Below are 12,031 nucleotides of genomic sequence, written 5' to 3' on the forward strand. Positions count from 1 at the left end.
TCTCAGGGGTGTGACTTTTGTACTGAAAGAGTTAACTGATTCAAACAGTTATGCCAGTATAGCTTATTCTTCTTCACGTATGGAAATAAACTATAACAGAATTAGCAAATTAGCAAAGGGGAAAAATCCAATATTTTCAAACATGAATGTCTAAAGTTAGTCACCTAAATAAATTGGCCTGATTTTCAGAGGTGGTAGGCACCCACAGATCCAAATTAATGTGGGAAGTAACACACCATCTGTACCATCTCTAAGGTGCCACAAGTACTCCTTTTCTTTTTGCGAATACAGACTAACACGGCTGTTACTCTGAAACACCATCTGTGAAAAATCAAAGTTATATGTAGGTGTCTAAAGATTGACTTAAGTGTTCAACGTTCAGCACCCAAGTTTGACAATTTTGGGCCCCATCTAATGTTTAGGGCACTGGTTGATCAGGTAAGTGACACTAAATGGAGTTAAAGTAGTGTCAAGACTACAAGATCCTCCACTGTATGTTCCTGAACCAGGTTTCCTCATTATTGACAAAAGCAGACACATTTTTGCCTAATTTCCTCAGTGTTTAACATTGAAAAGATCGTTGTTTTGAACAACTTGGTATTATCAATCATGATCTCTAGCTTTTACATATTTTGTCTGTCATAATTCTTGAGAGAACATCACTAATGCCTCTCATTGGCTCTTTAACAAATGTAATAAACATAACACATAGCATCAATGTTCCTTTACAATTTACCATCCAATAACTCCTCCCCTATTTTAGTGAGTTACATTAGTTTTAAAACCGTGTACTGAGGGTGAATATTTTTTCCTTAAGAAAAGCACACGGCTGTTCCAAAAAGTTCTGTCTGTTCAAGCTTTTAAGACTCTTCAATGCCAGTAGGTCTTGTACTTAAAGCACCCACAGGGAGAAGAGAGTACATTTTGAGGCAGTGCAGTCTCGTGGGAGTCAGACCAGAGGCCAATTCTGTTATTTTTTCACTGCTACTTACCTGTTTCCATCACCCCTGACATCCACTTAATGCTTTCCTCCCTGTATTTGGAAATCTAAAAACAAGGAACACTATGTAAACGTTGATTAAGAGATCCAGGCATCCATCTTACCGACAGGCCAAATCCTACTTCATCTTACTCACCAAGTAGTTCCACTGCAGACACTGGGACTATTCTCATGAGTTATACCAAGATTTGGCCCCAAAATGTTTTTTCTAGTCTTGTGCCTTAATCCTTTCATGACCAGAGCTTGATAGTTGTGGTGCAGCCATCTGACACTGGTTAATGCATACAATGAAGGCTCCCAGTTCTGAAGGAGAACCCCATCTTCACCACCCTGAGGGCTGGTAAAATTTACAATGGCTAATTAATTTTAAACAATGGGCAATCGTGTACTACAAGCCATATTTGAGGATACCTAGAGTGCACTGGTTTAAGATTTCCCTATTGACCGATGCAACTTCTGTCTGCCTAGATGCAGGCCTTTATTTATCAGTCAGCCCCAAGACTAATTGAAGTAATCTTAAAAAGAAAAGGAGTACTTGTTGCACCTTAGAGACTAACAAATTTATCTGAGCATAAGCTTTCGTGATGCATCCAATGAAGTGAGCTGTAGCTCATGAAAGCTTATGCGCAAATAAATTTGTTAGTCTCTAAGGTGCCATTAAGTACTCCATTCCTTTTTGCGAATACAGACTAACGTGGCTGCTACTCTGAAACCTGAAGTAATCTTGTGTCTTAAAAGCATAGGACTAAGATCTCTGTTCCAACTCTCACTCTTACAACAGGGAATCAAATCACTACCTTGGTCTACTTCAGTTTACCAATCTAATGAAGAATACTACATTTCAAAAGTTAGAGAGCATCTTAATATTTTAAGCACTTATTTTTGAATGGGAGATGGTATGTATGCTAATAAATGACTGATCACCATCCAACTCTGTAATACAAGCTGTACAGCACTGAATTCACACCATATGCTCTTCAACACAGCAGTGAACTTTTCTTGCAAGTTTCTTGACCACCACATAAATAAAAGGCACACGACACTACACAGTAAAAAAAAAAATCGGGTGGGGGGGAGAAGGCATAAGTGAAAGCTGCACTCATTTTGCACTGCAAAACACATTTTGGAAGTTCAGGGTTTGAGACTTTTGCTATGAATAACCTTAATTTGACACTCATTTTCTACAGAACTAGATACACTTTAGGAGAGGCAGGGTTGCCAATGGATAAAGAACTGGACTGAGACTCGGGATATCTGGGTTCTATTCCCAGCTCAGCCACTGGCCTAATGGTTCATCTTGGGCAAATTGCTTCATCTTCCTGTGCTTCAGTTTCCCTATATGTAAAATGGGGATAATGCTTACCTCCTTGATAAAAGCATTTGAGAGCCACTGATGAAAAAGCACTAATATACACACACACACCCCTAGCTCATATGAGCTAGGGGGTTTATTATCTGTATTGTTATGTAAGAGTTGAGCAATAATAAATCAGCAAAGCACCTCAAGAAAGACACCAGACAATACATAATTTTGCATTCCAGATTTATTTTTTAAATCCCCATATAGTGAAATGGTTGAAGTACAAATAAGTTGGAATCTCCTGCTGCCTGTACATCGCCATCACAAGCTAAAACTCTCATAACTTCTAACACATTGCAATGAAGTTAAGTAACACCTGTTGAAAGCAATCAGGATAGAATAGTTAGCCATAGATGTAGTTAAATTAAAACTTTTTAGAAGGTAGGCAGACATCTATTGCTACACTTGCTAGAAGTTCAGTGAGTTTCTGCAGTTGTTCATTACCATGCCTGGGTTGCCAAACACCTGTCAATAGGAAGCTGGTTTAGAAGCACGGCAAATTATTTAATGCTGTCAACAAGAAACTGGTTTCTGCATGAACAAGTTGTTGTTCAGGGTGACTGGCCAGGGACAGTAAAAGACTACTATAGTTTTCACAGCAGGACACTATGTCCATTAGATCTTTGGTTTTCAACCTGTGGTCCAAGATTCCAAAAGGGAAATTTTTTTTAGGGGTCAGCAAATAGAGGTTGAAAAACACTCCCCTAGTCAGAGGATTGTTAGTTAGGATTCCTGAGTTCAAGTCACAGCTCTGTCACTGACTGGCTGTTAATTGCCCTCTCTGCATCAGTTGTTTCCCTTTTTGTAAATGTGAAGAGTTACACCCACCATTGTGAACTGCTCTGTGACCTACAGATAAAATGTTAAGTGCAAAATATTACCCAAGTATAGTCTGTCCAGGCAAACACCTCTATTTCCCAATGAAAAAGTTACTCTCACCTATAAAACCCACACTGAAGTGGTCTGCATTTACACCTCTATGGTACAAGAAAAGCAAAGACACTGCAGGGATTTGAACCCCATCCTGGAAACCAGGAGTGCCAACCACCAGCATCTTTTGCTTTTTTTAGTAAATATAATAAAGGTGAAAAGCAAAACCTGACAGAACAGATTGTTCTCTCAGGAAAAGAAAAACCTTGAAAGAGCACTGAAGAAATCTGCTTCATCTAAGCTTCTACTTCTGACAAATCACTTATTTCGAATTTGTTAGGATACCTGAAAAAGTCTTAGCAGAGAGTTGCAAGAGCCCTCCCAAAAGCCACCTCACAATGAAGACAGTTGAAATCTACTTTCTAATGTTTATTTACAGCCAGTATTGGCAGGCACCCACCCCCTAACATTCCTCCAAAGCACCATAAGTTATTGGTTTTGTTTTTATTGTATTTTGCCATCTGTTACGTCTAGATTTACTATTTAGTTTTGGGACAGTTTTGCCTGTCAATATTATTCTGAGTGTTATTTGAAGGTAAAACTATTTTAGTAATAGTTTATCATTAAGCATCATTACATTTTTTAAATGTGACGTTAGCTTCCAAAGTTAGGAGAGTTCCAGGCAAAGTACGTTATCCCAATGTTTTGTAGACTTACATTTTAAAATTTTACCTTAAGAGAAAACCGCATACCAGTGACAAGGATCCATGCTACCAGCTGAAGCAAGAGGAAAAGCGCTGTGTGTAGTCTGAACTAGGTACTGAATAGCAGGTTTCTGGAAAAAAGTCTAGCGAAAACTGGTTGTGGTTTATCCCCTCCTCCCCCTCCCTTAAGTATTTACATAATTTTATTTTAGAAGTATAAGCCATGATCTGAAAGTTAGTGTTTTTAAATAGGGGTTTACATGAACTGATAACATGGCTATAAGTACACAGAAGGTACTCAACATTACTTTTAAAGTAATGTATTAACTTGCTCAATATATAGTTAATGCAAAGAGCATCCTTTGAAGCACATATCCTCAGTATATGCAAGATTATATTACAAGTGCAACCCCACCGCCTTCAATAAAGTCATGTAATTTAAGAGTGACCTTTAAGTAACTGCTTTGTCGTCATGTCAGTTTTGTCACAAGATGTCTGTAAAGGTCCATGGTTCTCCTACTTTTTAAAGCCTTTTCTGTCTTTAAATGGGGACACCTGCAAAAGTCTTAAGCAAAAGAGGTCTCAACCCATTTTCCCCCACCCACATCCCTAAAAAGATTCAAAGATACAGTCTCTCATTTTAAATTGGTGAAATTGCAGCATGAAGCTGGATAGAAGTTAATGTCCCCATTTTTTATCGTGGGTGGGGTGGGGAGCAGAGGGGATTCCAATTTTTTTAAAATCTTTTTATCTTTATGGTAAATACAGAAAAGTTTATTCACCTGTTTGCTTTTTGTCCACTGTGGTATTTTCAATTCTTTGTGTCTGGCTGCTCCTTCTACAGGTCTGTGAAAAGTAATCTTAAAACTAGATTGCGCCCTCCCCTCCCTCCCAAATTCCCAGTAAACTCCATGAAAAATCAATTAATTTTTTTGTTTTAAAGTAAATGAGAACTATTCTTACTGGGTTGGCTTCTGTGGCCCATCAAGAGGAACTGGCTTGTTTTGGTATTTTCTTGAAAAGAACTGTTAAAAAAACCAATAAAGGAAGAGACCCATACAAAAGCAAGGTACTGAAAATGGTCACTAAACTGGTGGAATTTAAAATGTCACTTGCCAGTTAGTTTCCTGGAGGATTGTTGCTTGTTTGGAAGCTTTTATTTCTTGTCAATGAGATGTTTTAGATGTATCTGGAAGAGACTAAAGGCTTCAGTACACCCTCCCCCACCCACTTCAGAAACGGAACAACAAAAAGCAGTTACCTAAATAAAGCAGCACAGCCAAAGGAACTTGGATCTCATACACCGACTGTTTAAAGCTGTGGGGATTTTACTCGAAGGGTAAAGAGCTCCTTTCAATAAACAGGCACTTTTGTCATTCAGCTGTATTTTTTTCTTTCAAACAATCACTACTCCACACATGGACAAAAGCTTTGGGACATATTTCAGTCGATTCAAATGCTCTACCCAAGCAGATCAAGCATACTGCACATTACTTGCCAACAGACCAGACCTGCTTCAGACACTGCATTCTCTGTGAAGTCTGTAAAAAGAAAAGCTGGAACAAGTTGTGAGCCCCTCCCACCCTACCCCAGCCACAGTCCAGATATTTAAAAAAAAAAAATAATGCTGTTAATTTTTGAAGATATGGAGGTTTAACTCACTGTAGGGGGCCTTCACATACACACACAAGGTGTGAGGAACAGAAGAAAGCGCCAAGGCATGTCAAGCAAAATCATCCTGAACAGCTTCGTGAAGGGATGCATCAGGGTCTATACATTATGAAATGAAGCTTCTACAAAGAAAGATACTTAAAAAAAAAATTGCCCATTCCCCCCTAACGTTAATTGGAAGTAGAAAATGAGACGTCACTAGCACTGAAGGAAAATGGTTGCAAGCATTGTTAGCATGCAAATTTCTAAATATGCAAACTGACTAGTGTTAAATTTAAAAAATTATTGTGCAGTTAAAAGTTTTCCCCAACTATAAATAAGTCAGTCGGTTTTAATTTTAACAGGACTTTAGCTCTGGAGACAGAGCAAGTCTTATTGCCAAAATTTTACTTTGTTATGAACTTACTCTGATTGGTAAATTTGCCCCCACTGGTCTAGTTTAAAGCATTTTAGAAATCATTCCTTGGGCAGATACTTTCCTTAATTACAGGACCTCTATTGCCAAGTACCTTGATCTACATTTGTCTCGATGAAGAGAGGGGTGGAGAGGGAGGGAAGGAAAAGATTCTGCAAAGACTTTCCTGCCTGAATAAAAAAGAATTTCGGTCTTCTGTTCAATTTCTGCTCCCGTCCAATTAAGATCAGGTGTTCTTGGAGAAAGATTCTGAAAGATTAAAGAAGAATCCCCCCCACACACACTGCCCCAGAGCTAACCACACACAAAGAACATTGACAGCACATTTTTATTAATAAAAATGAAGACAAACTGTCTATTCTTAGAGCACATCAGTAACTTTATTAAAAGGTGCCTTTATAGTTTTGTTTTTTTTTAAATATCCCATGTTTTCTGCAAATATTTTAATGCTACAAAATAGCAGAAAAATTAAGGTGTGTTTTTTAGCAGCATAATGTGCTGTTTGGTATAGCATTTCAGGCTCTCAAAGGGTAGGCCCTGAGTAGGCTCAGCCTCCAAGGGAAGATATACATCATCATGTTTGTTCATAAGCACCACAGCATAGCTGCTACGCTTGTCTGCCTTTAGGTGATGGGCACTATCCAACTGTGGTCTGTGCACAGAGGAGAAAGGAATTTAGAGAGTGGAAGTGCAGCCCCAAATAGGCACAGGGGTAGGTTAAGTCCCTCATACCCATTCCGCACACTGCTAAAGGCTGGAAATGGGAAATGCCAGTTCAGATGTTTACGGCGTCTACTGCTTCAGAGCATTTAAAAAGTACATTTCCCTAACATGCAATATCTGCAGATATAATTGATAAACTTATCTGTAATAGATGCCTGCTTGTTTTTTCAGCTCCCAGATGAAATGAAGCAAAACTCCTCATTAATAGTGCAGAAAACCTGTGTCAGGTAAACAGTGGAGCACAGCACAAGCCTCCTCTCAAATCCAACAGTAGTGAAAGTTGATCCCAAATTAGATTGTGGTTTCAAAATAAAATTCATATTCTTTCTTCAAATCCGTAAGATTTAGGTAGTAATATTCATACCAAATAGTTTGGTAGAAGCCATATGCATTTGCATATGCATTTTTTCTGTCGTATTTTCTTTCAATTTAATAGCAATGCTGTGGAAGTAGTTGTTCACTGCTTTAATGAAATTATGTATTTCAAGGACATTTGCTCTTTACTGCATATAACTGAGATTTCTTAGAGCAAATATTCTGATAAGATATGGATAGTCAATGCTTATACTTCAAATTTGTCAGTTTCATTGCTTATAGCTTTTTTTTTCCTCCCGGTAGACACATTGGATTTTCACTTGTTAACATCTGGGATCCTTTCTCCATCAAGTAGGAAGGAATATTAGAATCTTTTCTGCCTTTACTTATCATTCGCCAAGAAGCTGTTCCCTCTGCATTTATGAGGACATATTTTCTCAGGCTCGTTGGGGCTATGATTCTGAAGGCGGATCTGAAAAATGTCTACAAGACAAAAGTTGTTCCCCATACCATGCCCCACCCCCCCAAAAAGAAAGACACATTCAAACTAAACGCATTACAACTATGTTTCTTACTTTTTTTAATTAGTGTGTTTTAATTTAAAAATTACTGTGTTTACATTGGTAACTGATCTGCTCTTGGGTCTTTTGGTTTATTTATTTTTACTCTGACAGTAAGTGCACTCATTTTACAGGATTTTAAGTATGGTTTAACATACTGTGTTGCATTTTTTAATACAAAAAAATCTAAATAAAAACGTATAATTCCTACACTCAAACAAACCCACATTTCTAGGTTACAGACAACTGAAAGCAGAATCTTACTTGATAAATACACAAGCTACCATCAGAAGGAATCACACACCAGGGTCATTAAGCAACTTCTTTCTCTCTGAAGTCTCTACAGTAGCATTAAGTTACATTAAGCACCTGGAAAAAAATGCCAAAAAAAGAAAGCCACACACCACCACGTCCAAGGATTCCCAGAATTACAGATATGCACCAGAATATGCGTCTAGACACCACAACCCTAATAGTTACAAGAGGATATGAGGGTGTTGTTTTATCTGTAGTCCATGTTAATTTGGACTAGTGGAAGCTTTCCACTTCTGAGAGAGTATTTTTGGTAAATTTTATGCTACAGGAAAAAAATTAAAGAAGCTACTCTGTATTGCAATTTTAACTTTGTCTATTCTCTTTCTAGCACTGCCTGTGCTTTAAGTATATACACACACACACACATATGTGGGTGTGAACATTCCCAGTTACTCAATGGGGCACTGCCACAAAAACAATTTAAAGCTAAATTATGAGAATTACTTGCCAGGATTGAAGCTGAACATTCTTTTTTTCAGTTCTAAAGTTATGGATGTCTCTGTAGTTTAGGAAGAGAATCTGAAGAACATACAGACAATTATGTTGCCCCACCCCCACGAATATGTCAAGCCATATAAAACAGCACCTAAAATTCCACCCACAACACACGCACAATATACTGTATCAAAGTATGTCTGTTTTGTTTGTTTACTAGAGAAAACTTAACTTTCAAGTTCTGGACTAGCCAAGCTCTTCTTAAATTCTCCTTAGAGGATGACTGAACGACCATGAATCCTGAATACAAGCTCCAATCCAACTTTCCAACTCCATTTTAGGTAAACTGTCCTTTCTTCCAAGGTAAAAGCTGCTCCAACTCTGGGGAATGTTCTCGCAACAGCACAGTGGATAGAACCACACTGCTAACCAAGCCAATAGGAACTACAGTATCTGCAAAGAGTCTAGAAACAAGCTTGTTTTATCCCTACCCACCACCACCCTTTTCAACATACACAAAAATGTTTCCCTCTCCCCAAAAATGGTACCTTTATACTTTGATAATAAAAAAATGTAAATTACTTTATGAAGAATCCAAACTTATAAAAATAGAATATAATTAACTTGCATTTCCCTCTGTCTGGCCAGTTTCTCCACACACTTCAATTGATATCTATAGCTGCAATACAGGTGAATCACATTTCTAAACCACTGCCATCATCAATACAATAGAGGTTTTATCCTGATTACTGGTTCTCTTTTATCCTTTACATTGTCACCTCTCCAGTCGTCTGGCTCTAGGATCTAGACACACCTGGGGGGAAAAAAACTGAAGAAGTTTCTGGTCCCCTTCCCCTCCCTTCAAGGAAAAAAAAAATACTTTGAGCAAGACTAACAAAAAAAAGCCTTTTCCCTTCCCACTAGAATAGGTGAGAAAAATACATTTATTTTCTCTTGCTAGGAACAGCAAGACACATGGGAGATAATATACATTACCTACAATATTTTAAGATTTGAACGAACAAGTTTGTTGTTCTGCTGGGCAATAATCTTTTAAAAAATATTATGTGATTTGCTTACACTTCACTGCCACCATAGATGCTTGTCGCTCCACCAGGCTCACGACTTCCCCAATTTGGGTAGGGTTACAGCAATACAGACGCTAGCTACCACTCCTAAAGCCGAAAGGAAAATTCCAGCAGTTTTCTAAACACTCAGGAAGATGACCACACTCTCCAGGCCTTGGCAGATTGCCCATTAGTTTCCAGACAAGATGCAATGAGTAAATAAGCCTGCAAAGAGAAAAACCTACGACACACCACGACTTGACCCACTCCAACAAACCCCTCTCATAACAATAAGTACCTTTACAAATTACTATTAATGAAGAGTATAGCAAAGAAAATAGTATTTTAAAGAAATCAAGGAGAAAGTAGGTTACCAACTATACAGGTTAAATTATTGCTGTCTTCACTCATTTTTCCCCCTTCTGGCCTTTCGCAAAGGTATCTATTCTTTCAAAAATTTCTTGCTTGATCTTGTTTTCCATGATTCTTTTTTCCTCTAGTTTCACCAATTTGGACTGGCTCTTTTTTCCCCTCTAACTTCACCAATTTGCACTGGCTCCTTGAAATCCTGTCTTTCTAGCTTCACTGAAGCCACATTCCGCCTTGGTCAATGCATCAGATGTAAAATGGTTGGTTTTATTCTAGTCCTTTATCAGCTAATTTTTTTAAACATTTTAGCTCAAGACAGATTTTTTTCCACTAAGTCCAACACACACAAAAATAGACCTTTTAAAGATTATTCTTGATCTTGAAATAATTTTCATACACAAAGTCCTTTGAATTAATAGTTATAGTATGCTATGAATTTGTAAGTTTGATTTTCACAAAAACTGAGCTAGTTTGCATTAAAAGATTAAATTCTTCAGCAAATATTACGCCTTAGATTTTACAAGTATCAATTTAAGTCTTTCACCCTCCTGACTTCACATTTTTAAACTAATCTACTATATAGATAGATCTTTTGCTCATCTTTAAAATGCAACTCCCCTTCTCTCTTCTCTTTTCCTGGGTCCTCTTCTAAGGTACCTTCTGCCTTCTAATATTACCAAAAAACAAACAAACCACAACCGTCTCTCTTCTCAGTCTCCTGTCTTGAACATCTTCCCAAACCTTGTGTTTCTAATATTTTCTTTTCTAAAAATCATTTTGTCTTTTTAAATAAAACTTGTTGTTTCTTCATATTTTCTTCTGCTTGAAGCAGACTTAATCTGGCGTTTTTAAAACAGCCAGCATTCTTAATTTTTCTTTCCACCCCAAACTGGCTTAAAGCATGTTTTGGGTTTCAGTTTATCTTCAATTTTATTTTGGTCTTGTTTTGCTTCTAAATTAATCTTCATTTTTTTAAATCTTGTTTTTTCTTATCTTCAAATTTTAAATTTTTCTTTCCCAATTATCTTCAAATTTTAAATTCTTCTTTTGCCTTTTTTTAAAATGCAAGATCTATATTTCAAAATTTAGCATTTTCTTTTCTAAATCTTCAATTTTTTTTCTTGTTTTTTCTTAAATTTATCTTCAAGATTTTCTTGGTTAATAATTTTATTTTGGAAGCATTTAAAATGCCCATTTTCTTTCAACCATTTACCCAAACCTCTGATCACCCTCCTGCACTTATTGAATACTTCTTATTCTTTGATTCTTCTCTCCTCTTCCAATTGCCTTTCATATTAAAAATCTTCGTATTTCCTGTTTTTAAGAGCATTAAGCGGTTTAAAAACCAGTGGCACATTAGTTAACCATATCTTTTTAATTATCAAACTATAATTAATATTTTAAGAGTAAAACCCTCTTTACTGATTTACTTTAAAAAATATTAGCTATAGTTTCCAATAGATTATTAATCTAGTTAACTTTGTTTTTTAAAGCTATTCCTGGGCTGTTTCCCCTTTCCCTGTTTTATTTCCCTCTCCACCTGCCCTTTCTCCCTAGCTCTCCTGCCTGCAACTCTAACAGTAAATGGGCAGCAGGATATTTTATAGACTGGTGACAGAGTCACTAACTGCAGCATAGAATCTCCTTCCGCCCCTCCTCTGCTAAGGGGGAGGGGAAAGCACTGCCTGAACATCAACACAAAAAAATAATCCCTCAAAATTCTAAAAAGTTTTTCAATGTCCATTCTCTGAAACTAATGTAGTGGATTTATTCGTTTTTAATTAGAAAGGAAGAAAGGAATTAGTTCACTGGAGAAATTCAGTTTCTTTTCTCTGTAAATGGGTTTATTAGACTGATCCACCCTAATGAATTTTTAACAAGATCCTAAACCATTTTACTGAATCGTTTTTTAAGGTGAGTGGAATAAATCCTCTGTACAAAGCCAGGCATAAAAATAGGTTCTCAGTTAATTTTATCATTTTTAAAAATAAAACCATACCTAGCTTTAGTCTGAACATATCTTTCTTATGCAGCAAAATGGTGTCTATGACAGTAAATTTTGGCCTACATAGAGAGCTTACATTTTTTCTTGTAAAAAACAAGATCTACAATGCCAAATACAATCCTTTAGCTAAAGGTTTCGATCAAAGGTGTATATTTCAGATTCCAACTAATGGAGAAATAATGTTATGTAGCTTACATTTGAAAATAATTTTACTTCCAGCCT

At 36.9% G+C, this 12,031-nt stretch overlaps 1 long non-coding RNA gene across 1 annotated transcript; it reads right to left on the reverse strand.

The window, feature by feature from the left end:
- Nucleotides 1-2,526: 2,526 nt before the first annotated feature.
- LOC144267293 (uncharacterized) lies at nt 2,527-11,376 on the reverse strand. The gene is made up of 2 exons (XR_013346579.1): nt 4,898-11,376; nt 2,527-4,780 (listed from the first exon to the last, which is right to left on the reverse strand). It is a non-coding gene; the product is annotated as an uncharacterized LOC144267293 (long non-coding RNA).
- Nucleotides 11,377-12,031: the final 655 nt, after the last annotated feature.

This window comes from Eretmochelys imbricata, chromosome 7 (genome assembly GCF_965152235.1).
Source record: "Eretmochelys imbricata isolate rEreImb1 chromosome 7, rEreImb1.hap1, whole genome shotgun sequence".
Classification (NCBI taxonomy): domain Eukaryota; kingdom Metazoa; phylum Chordata; order Testudines; family Cheloniidae; genus Eretmochelys; species Eretmochelys imbricata.